The following is a 13,293-nucleotide window of genomic DNA, read 5'->3' on the forward strand; positions in this document are numbered from 1 at the left end:
CAGCAGGCGAGGTCAGCCCCAGGCCACCCAAATCCCCGGTGAGAGCAGGGTCCTTCCTGAGATGCACCTCTCTGTGATGGCAGCTCCACCAGAGGAACGGCTGTTGGTTTCCCAACGCTTCTCCTCTAAGAGCTGCTTCACTCAGAAGAAAGTGCTTCTCTATGGCAGGGTGAGCTGAGGGTCCCTCCACTGCCAACTTGACCTCATGCAAGGAAAAACACTTCCTAAAATTTCCAAGTCAAACTTTTCTCATAATAAAAGTGAGCTAACAGCCACATGAATTAATAGTTCCCCACTGTTATTTCAGATAAATGTTTACAGACTAATGATTTTCTAAGAATTGACATTTTTGTTGAAAGCCAGATGTATTCCATTCATAACATTACCAATAAGAGAGCCATCTCTTCAAGAGTCAATAAAATTTTCTCCTTCATTGAATGGGGTACTTTCAGTACTAGCTAGAGAACTAAATAGAAAGTTTTCTGAAACCAACTTTCTTTGTTTCCCATCAAGCATATGATGTGGGTCATGCGAATGTGGCAAATCACGGTCTCACTACATAGACGTCAAGGCACAAAACTGGGCCAAAAATAAGTTTGCTCATCACTGATCCATTTGTGGCCCCATTTTACTTTACTGATTCACTCAATAATATAATGAATATCTATGAATTTACCACTGAACTTGAAAACTAGAACATTACCTTACAGATTTTAACTTATCCCAACCTTACATCTCTAGCTAAGAATGATTACGCTCTTACATTTTTTTCATTCTTTCTTTATTTTCATCAACTCCAGCAGTTGGATCTGTTTAGACTTTTGGTTTTAATCACTTCTTCAGAGGCATAGATACCTATGACAAGCAGAGCACAGTAAATAAAGCTGTACTGAGATCTAACACCAGCTAAGTTAAGGGCTCAGACTCAGCGGCACCTGAGCACGTCAGATTCAAACTGGAATTTCCACAGAAATTTACATTATGTCTCATCACTTAGGGATCAACAATATTATAAATGCTAAAGGTGAAAAAGTCAATGGCTTACTATACAAGTAAAAGAGCTCTACGTATAAAGAGATTCTGTTTAATCTGATGAGGAAGACACAGCTTCTCTGAGATGCAGAGAAGGTGCCCCACCACTGACATGGTCTTTGGCCCAGCCCCCCTTGCAGCTTCCGACAGAGCACTTGCTTTTTACTGGTTTTACACAGCAGTGTTCTATGTAAGGTTTTTCTCCCTGTTTATTAGAAAGAGAAAACTCAGAAACTCACTGAGACTTTGAATATGTTCATATACTGCTATCACTATGAGTACTAATAAATAATAAGCATTGGGCTAGTTCTCTTGTTAAAAATTTTCCTAATGTTCAAGATATGATTATCATATAAACAATATATTTTTAGCAAAAGGAAAAGGTATAAAATTTTAAAGACCTGATATCCAGCAATAAGACTGCCACTTTCTAGTTGCCAAAAGTATACGGCATATCCATATTATGTAATTATAAATGTGAAATGAGAAAAAGACATTCTCAATATTACAGTGCACTGTGAGAAGGAAAGGGAAAATTATTGTTTTAATTAACTTGAAAGAAAATTTGGGTATAATTTAAATAAAAACTTCATTATATATATGTTCCACTGAATCTGCTGTTTCCCATAATCCTTTTCTCCATCAGATTAGCATGAAAAAGGAGACACAGATATTGTTTAGACCTTAGCAACTAAAAATTTCTTTAACATGTTTTTATCTAAAAGTAAGCACTTTTAAAATTATAAAATGCTGTGTTTACATATAGTATGATGTTTTTTGTACTTGTATAACTATAAATTCATGTCCATGTCACCATACCCCTGAAAAATGAGAACATGTGTCCTGGACCTCCCAGGAGAAGGTGATAAAGCCACAGTGACTCAGGAAGAATGCACTTGAGGTTGATTCCATCAAGAGACAGAACCATCGACAGTTACACACAACTACACTAGTTTGCACTGCCTTTTTAGAAATGTGACTATAAATCATATGTTAGACCAGCTAAGAAAAAGTCCATCCTGAAAAAGAAAAATTTCAATGAGGACTTTAATACCTTAAATCTATCAACATTCACTGAAAGTCAGTCACCTTTGGAAAAGCTGAGACAGAGAAGGACAGTTGCCAACCACACCCTCAAGAAATCATCTAGTGTGGACCCAGGACATACACCCACTGTGTTTTAAACAAAAAAGAGAATCCAAATAGAACGTGCTAAGCTGTACGTCAGTCTTCTCAGTAGTAAGAAGCGATTACATAGAACGGAAATCCAGGGAAGGATTTTCACAGTGAGACAAAACCTGGGCCTTGAAATTGCAGCTGACACAGACCTAGAAGACCTGCAGACATGGCTTTCAGTGGACACTGAGTGGAAACAGTAAAAAAAAAAAAGTCTGCTGAGACAGCTTTCCTATTATACTGACCCAATTTCTGTATCATACTTACTGCACCACACTATGTCTAGGGAATCACTGTCTATAAGAAAAGCAAGAACTGGATTACATTAAAACTCAGTGGAGGGACTTCCCTGGTGGCACAGTGGTTAAGAATCTGCCTGCCAATGCAGGGGACACAGGTTCGATCCCTGGTCCAGGAAGATCCCACATGCCGCGGAGCAACTAAGTCCATGAGCCATGACTACTGAAGCCCCCACACCTAGAGCCCGTGCTCCACAACAAGAGAAACCACTGCAATGAGAAGCCCGCGCACCGCAATGAAGAGTAGCCCCAGCTTGCCGCAACTAGAGAAAACCCACACACAGCGATGGAGACCCAACGCAGCCAAAAATAAATAAATAAATAAATAAAATTTAAAAAAAAAAAGATTTAAAAACTCAATGGAAATGATTACTTCACTGAAAAGCAGATCTCTATATTGACATCATATGCTAGAAACAGTTCTAAATAGAATTAGGTTTGACTCAAATGAAATTGCCAATATTTGATGGTTTTTAACCTAAGTGTTAATTTCATATGATTCAACCTTAGGAGGTGCTAATATCTTAGAATGTATCAAATGACATCATGATTCTTTTGAAAGGGAAGGAAGGACCTGATGCAGCAGAAGACAGTCATTCTGTGGAACATAAGGACTACTACAAGATCGGCCAGTCTCTTACAGAACATCAATGTCTGCTTGTTTTCTCTGAGTACGAGGGCGAGAGCAGCACAGGGTTGGTGGAGAAGCCCTTTGTTTGAAGCTCACAGTGGATTATTCAGGTGACCCAAGGACTAAGAACTGGGGGTGGGACGAGATATCTTAGAGAATAATCTGTGTAAACCCTGAGTTTTCCTATCAGAGTTCTGGGCATAATGAAATGTAAACATCTTGTTTTTCATCTGTTAAAATGGATTGTTATACCGCTTTGATCCAACTTTACAAAAATTACTTCAGAAAGGTTGTAAGTTTCCTGAAAATTCCTCAGGAAAAAAATTTAAACTTGCACTTTTATAAGCAACTACCAAGACATCATGAATATAAAGAACATCTCACAAGAAGTCAGTACTGTATAATGAAACTGTATGAAAGTTGGTAATTAGGCCTAATTGAAGGCTGCAGTGAACATATAGGTCTTTGTTCTCTTTAATTCTGGCACTGATGGGGAATTAAGGATAAGAGCTTAAGGCATATTTTAATCAGAGTCCAGATGCATAAGCCCCAGTGTTCTAAAAGCAATTTAAGTGAAATAAAAGAAGAGAATAGCCAAAAATATTCTAGATGCCTGCAAAGGGAAAACACCTATATTCTGAACATTTAACATATCTGATTGATTATATTTGGGATCACTTATTCACTGACTTCAAAAAGGGTTAAAACGGCAGATATTCTTATATCCAAGATCTGATTGAACTACTAAATGGTAGCAGAAAAAAAACCAAAACCCTTAAAAAATTAACTTGTGACATTAAACAACAATGTATTATCACATGCAAAAGCAATTAGAACATTCATAGTAGAAAAGGTATAGTTCACTATCTCCACAGAATTCACTTTTATTTCCATATAGGAATGAAAGAGGAGGCAATAGCACAAAACAGATGTCATTTTAATAAAGATTATCAGTACTAAACCATACATTTCTGGTCTAATAACTCAATGAGCTAGTACTAGATTAAATCATTATAACATATACAGTATCATTATAGCCTTTTGGGTTTCCACTTTGGGAGATGGAGAGAGAAATATATATACTTTATTCACCAAGGTTCCATAGGAATATGATGAAAAAAGCAAAATCATTTAGAGATGGAATACACAAGGAAGAAACTCATAGAAGACAGGGGCCTCATACTGACGCTTGAAATACAATAATGACTTGGAATGATAACCAGGAAAGATGGAATGTAGTAGGAGTGTAATGAGGAATAGGAAGAATGGAAGTATAGAGAAAGCAAGAAATACGTTACGGAGTTGGGAACAGAATGTGTCTAACAAAATACAGGCAGACCTCGGAGACACTGCGGGTTCAGTTCCCAACCACCACACTAAAGCCAAGTATCACAGTAAAGCCAGTCGCATGAATTTTTCGGTTTCTCAGTGCATATAAAAGTTACATGTACACTACATTGTAGTCTGTTAAGTGTGCAATAGCATCATGTCTTAAAAAACAATATTCATACCTTAATTAAGAATACTTTATTGCTAAAAAATGCTAACCATCATCTGAGCCTTCAGAGTCGTAGTACAAGCATCAAAGATCACTGATCAGAGGTCACCGTAAAAAATATAATAATAATAAAAAGTTTGAAATCTTGTGAGAATTACCAAAATGTGACAAAGAGACAGGAAGTAAGCAAATGTTGCTGGAAAAATGGAGTTGATGGACTTGCTTGATGCAGGGTTGCCACAAGCCTTCAATTTGTAAAAAGTACAATATTTGCAAAGCACAAGAAAAGAAGGTCTGCCTGTAAAACCAATGCCTAAACGGCTTATTTGCAGGCAAGCTCCGCAACTGAATCAGGCAAGGTGACTGGCACTGAGGGAGAGAGGGAGCAGGCGAGGCAGGGAGAGCGGGTGAGGGTCTCCAGGAAATGTCGCTGTGACCGGCTAATCCACTTGCCCACACTGTCCCGGGGCTGAACTCCACACTGACGGCTTGCTGGCTTCCTCTTCTGTACAGAGTAAGAGGTAAAGCTGGCATAGCATTCAAGGCTCTTTCCAGCTGGATTCCAACTCAGTTGCCCAGGCCCACCCTCACCCGCCCCATGATCCCGCTAAAGGAAACACTCCCACGGGTGACCGTTTCCTAAACAGCTGGTGTCTTAGCTCTTCATCTTCCCCTCTGCCCTCCCCCAGCCCCAGGGCGCACTGGGGCAGGACTCACCAAGCTCGCGCACGCCTCACTGGAGGCCTCTGACTGTGCTCTCTGCTGGGAGGGCTCCGAATCTATGCTGCACTTAAAATGCACCCCTTCAGAAAGGTCTTTTCTGAGCACTCATCCTAAAGCAACACCCGGCCCAGACACTCTCTGGAATAGCACCCTACTGTATTTTTGTCAGCGCATCCTAATAAAATTCTCCTTTTCCTGTATGTACGTATTATCCCTCTATGCTTAGCCTCAGTCCATCAACCCTAAAGTGAAGGGGCATGAGAACGGAGGGTGTATCATCTTCAAACACGACATGCCATTTCAGTTTTGGAACACAGCAGTAATTGTAAATAGCAGATGTAGTGAATGTTTATTGGGAGGATAAATTAATGAATAAATTAGATGTCTTCATTAGCATCCCCCATAATACCTCTTAAGCAAGATTAATTGTTCCCGCTTCTAAAACTTTCTTTTGTATCATCGTGTAGCTTTTCTTTTCACATATTATGGATAACTGCATAACCTACAATATCTTCTAAAAGAACAAGAATCATATAATATCCATGTCTATTTAAATGCCCAGGAATAAAACACACAGAGATGAACGCTCAATAAAATACTAGCTTAAAATTAAAAAATGAATCTTAGAAAACAAAGAAAACAATCTTACATTTCTGTAACACACACATACTTCTAACACTTAGACTTTCCCTGCTGCTAACATGAAAATCTCCCCTAGAGTAGTAAACATGGAATTTTATCAGCACAACTGTGATGCGCTAAGAGCAGCAGTTACTTTTGACGGGGCAGAGAGCAAGGACCCTGCTATAAAAGTTAAGCAACCCTCCCTTCTTTGGCTGGGGACTACACACCATGTCTGCTCAGCACACTTTAGGAGCAAGCATTCCTCAAAATAAGATAATCTCGAAAAATAAAAAGCACCATTAAAGTGCACTAAATTTTCATACAACAGGGCAAGGACAATTAAAAAAACGTCTCATAACAGGGCTGCACACTGCTCGACACAATGCCCCCAAACCACAGGGCTGGAGACACATGTCCTCCCAGACAAATACTGACCCTACTCCACAAAAATTCTCATTACAAAACTTCCCTTGAATTATGTGAGCTCTGATTTATGTGAGGTTGTTAAAATATACCACTCACATAAAATGGGAATTTCCCATAAGGGAAAAAAGGATGAAACTAGAAATAACAGTAGTAAATAAAACGCATTCCATGAAGTCCATCCTGATTTCTAGAGATGAATTACAATTTTGGCACTGAGCTTCCCAGCAGTGAACATGAAGAAGAAAACTCAATTATACTCACGATCTGCTAGTACTTAAGACCAAAAGGACAAGTTGTTTCAGAAAGGCACAACTTTTCCTGGAAGAGAGACCAGAAAGACACTGCCCGCCCACCCCCAGGATCTCACCAGGAAAATACGACATGTGTTCAGCTGCGCCCCTGAGCACGATCTTTACAATAAAGACACGCATTTTATAAGGTTACTTCTTAAAGCATTCTGAAATTTAAGTCATTATCATAAAAACTAAGTACAAAATCAGTCAAAATGTTATTGGAGGAAGAAAACAAAACCAATGGAGGCAAAGGAAAGCAGCTCTCTAGGGATGGGACTGATCGAAGGGTAAAACTGAAAGCACATTGAGAAATGAGTAGAAAGCATATTTACTCAGAACAGCAAACTAAATTATAGGACAAATATACAGAATCCAGATATTCCACATAGCTTTGCACTGCGCAACTGAAGTAGGAGTAGGGCTTCCATTGCTTCATGGGAACTGAGGGCCCCAACGAAGTTATGAGCATGAAAAGCAGGTTTTCTATCCCCTCACAGATGAGTCATGAGAACCATTTGTAACTAGGTCCAAACACCTTCCCAAAAAGTAAGTTGGAAACTTCAACAAACAAATAAGGAGCTGAGATCCCGATATTCTCACAAGTGATGTTAACTTTTGCTAACTTTCACCTGGAAATTTTATAAAGTAAGAATTAGAATATACCCATTTCAGTAAGAAAACATTTGTCATAAAGCAATCATAGAACATCCTAATTATCCATTTAATTTAGAAATACTACCCAAATGCTAACAAGATAATTTCAGTGGAAAATATATACTATCTCCTTATGTACCTTAATAAGTGGTCAGATTAAGTCAGGAAAATATAGAAGGGAGTTTTCTAAAAATAACAACCTTGGCTTTACATGAGTGATGTGACTTCTATCTATCATTCCACATAGAAATAATTATTTAGCAGGGCTGTCTATTCAATCCAACTTTCTTATAATAAAATGATGTCAAATGATCATAGGATATTATTTACATACTAGATGCTGTCTACAGATGGAGAAATGGGAGAAGATAGGGGAAAGGGAGTCCTAAGCTCACGCAAAAGCAATAGTAAGTCACTGAAATATAACAACCTCCCACTCATTAAAATAAGCAATCCGAGATAGAATGAATTGAAATATTTTTCCTCCATTTTGGCTCAACAGAGTCACTTCTTATATAAATATTTTTGAAAGCAGAAGGGAGCCCATAGACACTTTTTTTTTTCCAAAATTGGGCCTCATTAAAGAAAAAAAAAAATCACTAGCCATTGATTAAGAGAAGAACTGAGAGGGGAAACCGATAAGCGATAAGCAGCGGTGACGGGAGAGCAGACCTGAGCCAGAAAACACAACGTGACTGACAAGTGTTATAAAGAACACTCTTCAGAGACGAGAAGGACACTCAACACGGAATGAAATATCTCATTGCATCCATGAGAATAAGCTACCTGTTTCAATGATAAAATATAAAACAGAATTTACCTTACAGAAATTCAGATGGAACAAATATTAAGGAAAATGGTTGATCCTTTAATAAAAGAAAATATAAGCAATAACAACTTAGCCAAAAGGCAAGTTACTTATTTAAGATGAACAATAAAGTGACAACAGCAGGAGCTGATCTCACATTATGAATATAATCTCTTCTAATAGGAAAAATTTGAGTCTACCTAAATATATGTAATTCAGAGTTTTTAAAAAATGTATTATTCTCTCAATTAAAAGTAACCTAAGTTTCTAATGAACCCAAAGTACCACTGGCAAAGCTTCAATAACAACTGTGCACGTACACGTATATATGCTTTTCCCAGGAATGTTTGGGTTTCGGATGACATTCTCATGCTTCAGTATTTATATGTGTAGCTGATTCACTTTGTTATAAAGCAGAAAGTAACACACCATTGTAAAGTAACTATACTCCAGTAAAGATGTGAAAGAAAGAAAGAAAGAAAAGAAAGAAAGAAAGAAAGAAAGAAAGGAAGGAAGGAAGGAAGGGAGGGAGGGAGGGAGGGAGGGGGAGAGAGAGAGAGAGGGAAAGGAAGGAAGGAAAGGAAGGAAGGAAGGAAGGAAGGAAGGAAGAAAAAGGAAGGAAGGAAGGAAGGAAGGAAGAAAGAAAGAAAGAAAGAAAGAAAGAAAGAAAGAAAGAAGAAAGGGAAAAAGGGTGAGGCTTACATCTAAACTGAGAGACAGAAAACAATGATGATGCCTTCATACAATTTTTACCATATAAATAAGAAAGTTCTTGGGCTTCCCTGGTGGTGCAGTGGTTGAGAGTCCGCCTGCCGATGCAGGGGACGTGGGTTCGTGCCCCGGTCCGGGAAGATCCCACATGCCGTGGAGCGGCTGGGCCCGTGAGCCATGGCCGCTGGGCCTGTGCATCCGGAGCCTGTACTCCGCAACGGGAGAGGCCACAACAGTGAGAGGCCCGTACCGCAAAACAAAAAAAGTTCTTGAGAAAGGAGATGAGATAGATTCCAAAAGACTTACACAACATCCTGTCCTATAGCAATGGCTCATAACAAATTAGAACCACTATCAGGGCTGCCAGTATTTCTATCCCACACTCAGACTACATAATATCTGGTATATGTAAAAATGAGGGGAAAAGATTTTATCATCAATAAGCTCAAAGATACTGTTAAAAGTAAGATGCCCAATCACAAGTTACAAATGTCTGATAAAGGAGAGAAGCCAACAAAAATATCAGGGCTCAGGAATCTGAAGGAGGCCTGGGGGAAACCCATTCACTTGAACAAAATCACTGGCCAGCCCTGAGCCTGCCCCCAGGGGCCTGAAGATACCCCACAGCTAGGTTGACAATAAGGCACAATCTGAGACTTAAAATATTCACAGACTCCTGCAAAAACTGCTTCACTGAAAAAACACTATGGGTGGATATTCATTAATAACTTGAAAAACTAGGTACATTATTTAGCTCTTAGATTCTCAGATATACACATCCAACTTAAAATCCTTTACTGGTAAAACTGGTTTGGGGAGCACATCAGCCTTCCATAGATACTGCCAGTATAGACATTTCCTGATGTTGTCCCAGACACCACAAAAGCAGTGTATCAGATCAGAAATTCTGAGTGAATCATTTCCCCCTCCTCCTGTTTACACAGTCATTCAAAGCCCAGCTGATTTCCAAGCAGTGAACTACAAATGCTATCTCTTTCTACTGTAATATGCACCTGGCTTTCACATAAGATATACTTATTATGGCTGTTTCAATTGTGGATAAGCTCGTTTTCTAGATTTCTATTAGAGATTTCAGAGAGATTTCAGCTTCAGAAAGCTACTTTGGCTAACTATATTATAAAGAGAATTACTTACTTAAAATAAGGAATACTTTAGAATGAACTTGCAAATTAATTGGGAGTTTATCATTTTGGAATGTGAACTGAATGTGGCTATGTTTAGTTGTTTATATTTAAGTGTACAAGACTTCTAAAATATAGTAATAAACTACCTTAAAATAAGTTCATGCAAATTTAGGGACAAAAAAGTATGTTCTTACACAAGCCATCACTTCAGGTGTTCACAGAGTCAAAAAATATATATTTGAAATTATCTACTTTTCTGTTGCTAATGACAGTCATGCTGACAAAATTCATTAGTTCAACAAACTATAGTGCAAGAATATGATTTATTTGTAATAAATTATCATTTTTGCATATATCAGTCAAAGCACAAGGCCTAAATACTTGCAAACAAAATACATTATTAATTTAATTGTCACAGCCTATTTAGCTAACTTCTGTTACTATCTGCTATAATATGCAATGCATAAGAGGGGAGAGTCAAATTCAAAACATAAAAAGAATAAACTGATTATATTGTCCTAGAGAAATTAAAATATAGCAAGCTTGCAAAACTATGGCCAAGGCATTAATGTTTTAAGTAGGAAGAAAAAAATGTTTAACTTAGTTTAGAGAACAGTTATGCCCAAAGTGATGGTTGAATATGCTGATAAAGAGTTTCTTTGTTTCCTAAGGCTGGTAAAAGGCATCAATTCCCACTCCAAGGAATGGAGGAAGGTGGACTGGAAGGAAGGAGCCTTTCGGTATTTACTGTGCTAGATTTTGCTACTTAAATCTTAGCCTTCTCCAGCTATGGACGTCTACTGGAAAATTATGCTGTGGCTGAAGCCCTGGCATTCCAACTCAGTATTTCTATCAGGAAGAGGGAATGCCCTATCTATAAACAGATATCATAAACAAGAGGTCCTCTGAAACACAGAATTTTTGGTAGGAAAAACAATTCAGTCTAATGTTGAATGTAGATGAACTCTGCACTTGGACTACTTAGAAGGTAATAACCCAGAAGATGAGGAATACTTTCCCATTTGAGACTCATCTCCTCATTTGAGGACAAAAATCATGTAAAAATTGGAGAAAAAGCTTACCATATCCCAAAGGCTAAAAAAGACATGCAATCTTTCTCTTGCCTCTTTTTAGCCTCTCTTTTTGTATTAGGGACTAAAATGAGTGAAAGCAACAGAGAGTTATCCTGGAATGCACAGGAAAAGGTAAATGGAAAAACCTAAGAGTACAACTGGAATTTTCAAACTCCTAGCACCATATATAGGAGGTATCTACTGTTTTTAAGGTGCTTGGAGGATAAATATATGTTTAAGATGTTGAATTTTTCATTAATATGAAACCATATGAACAGACATACTCAAATTTTTTAAATTCCTAAATAAAAAGCAAAAATGATACATTTGAGTTCAAAATGTATACGAGTTATATAGTAGGGAAATATTTTCTTTTTACTAATTATCTGATCTAGATTGTTTTCATTCAAATTTATTGTGTGAATGAAACACCCTAAGTACCTATATGTAAAGATTTCAATGTGAGATAATATAATCAGTACACAGAAGAGCACCAGAATTAGAAAAATAACAATTCCAACACTTATTAATGATGAGATATTGAAGAAATTGTTGTATATTCCTGAATCTGTCTTTAGTTCTATAGCAGAATAACAATGCACCACTGATAATGTCATATAATGATTAATGAGATAATGCAAATGAAAGCAACAAGAACACAATAACTACAAATGTTTTGTTTCTTAAATACTTAAAAACATAACTTTGACAGGTTCCAAATTACAATTTAAATAATACAAAATCTTTTGAATTTCAAGAATAATGCATTCAGGATCTGTTCAACACACAAATTTTGTCTCAAGTTAAATATAATGTTACAAAGAAAAGTATGAGAAACCAAAAGGCAGAAAGTAGGCATATGTAACATTCCAATATTCTGACACAGTAGTCATGTCCAAACTAAAATGCTAAAGAAAACAATATGCCACCAATAGAAAAGTCAAGTTAAATTCCTTGTAAACACAGAACATACTGATGAGTATTTTTAATTTTTTAAAAATTTATTAAACGTTTACAAACATGGCACAAGAAGCCCTAGGCTATAGAGTGACAGAATAAATTGCATCATGACTGACATTTTCAAATAGTATTTAAAACAAAAGTTTCTAGGAGTGTCTTCAGAATTTCAGATACCATCTTGGAGGATTTGCGGAAAGCTGAAAACCTATCAGGTCTTTGAAGGAGGTGAGAGTACTTGCACTAGTGCTGAGGGAGCTGCACATTTTAAAGATTTAGAGTTTCAGAAGTAGCCAGGCTCACCTGGTAGCTGACATTGCTGTATTTCAGTTCACCTAATATAATTAAGTCTATGTGATGAAGCTAATTATGATACAGTAGCAAGAAAAAAGAAAACCTGGCAGTTGATGACACAGTAATTGTAGTGTTATTTTTCATGACATGGCAACCGTAGTATTATTTGGAGGATGACACAAGATGTATTTCTTTTTTAACATCAGCAATGTTTTATTCTACAGTAAGAATTCAAAAAATGTTATTTTAAAACCTCAAAATAAAAATACACAAAGTTCAAATGAAAATAGACAGTTTGGTTTTACATATTTATTTTAGCTCATTCTGATGCATCTGCAGAGGTCAATTCCCTCTAATTGAACTCTTCTACTGTTTCAAGGTTGTTTCACAAATTCACAAACTCTTTTCAAATTCTTTTCGAATATTCTTTGATTGAATTTTCTACAATTAAAATGCAACATTAAATTCTTATTGGAAAAGATGCAGATGTAGAGAACGGACTTGAGGGCACAGGGAGGCAGAAGGGTAAGCTGAGACGAAGTGAGAGAGTGCCATGGACATATATACACTACCAAATGTAAAACAGATAGATAGCTAGTGGGAAGCAGCTGCATAGCACAGGGAGATCAGCTTGGTGCTTTGTGACCACCTAGAGGGGTGGGATAGGGAGGGTGGGAGGGAGAGCCAAGAGGGAGGAGATATGGGGATATAGGTATACATAGAGGTGATTCACTTTGTTACACAGCAGCAACTAACACAACACTTAAAGCAATTATACTCCAATAAAGATGTTAAAAAAATTCTTATGGGAGAATGGCATAAAATATGATATTCAACAACAGAATATCACTAATGTAGAGCATGACAAACTGACTTGATAAAGTTCTACAAGTCACCCCACTAAACAAAATCTAAAATGAAAACATAATTATATTAGTTAAATTTTTTA

At 37.3% G+C, this 13,293-nt stretch overlaps 1 protein-coding gene across 1 annotated transcript in view; it reads right to left on the minus strand.

The window, feature by feature from the left end:
• Positions 1–13,293, minus strand: part of ZNF407 (zinc finger protein 407) — a 407,110-nt gene that overhangs the window by 259,420 nt on the left and 134,397 nt on the right. The window lies entirely within an intron of this gene.

The sequence above is a fragment of the Lipotes vexillifer genome, unplaced genomic scaffold (genome assembly GCF_000442215.2).
Source record: "Lipotes vexillifer unplaced genomic scaffold, Lipotes_vexillifer_v1.1 scaffold196, whole genome shotgun sequence".
Classification (NCBI taxonomy): Eukaryota; Metazoa; Chordata; class Mammalia; order Artiodactyla; family Lipotidae; genus Lipotes; species Lipotes vexillifer.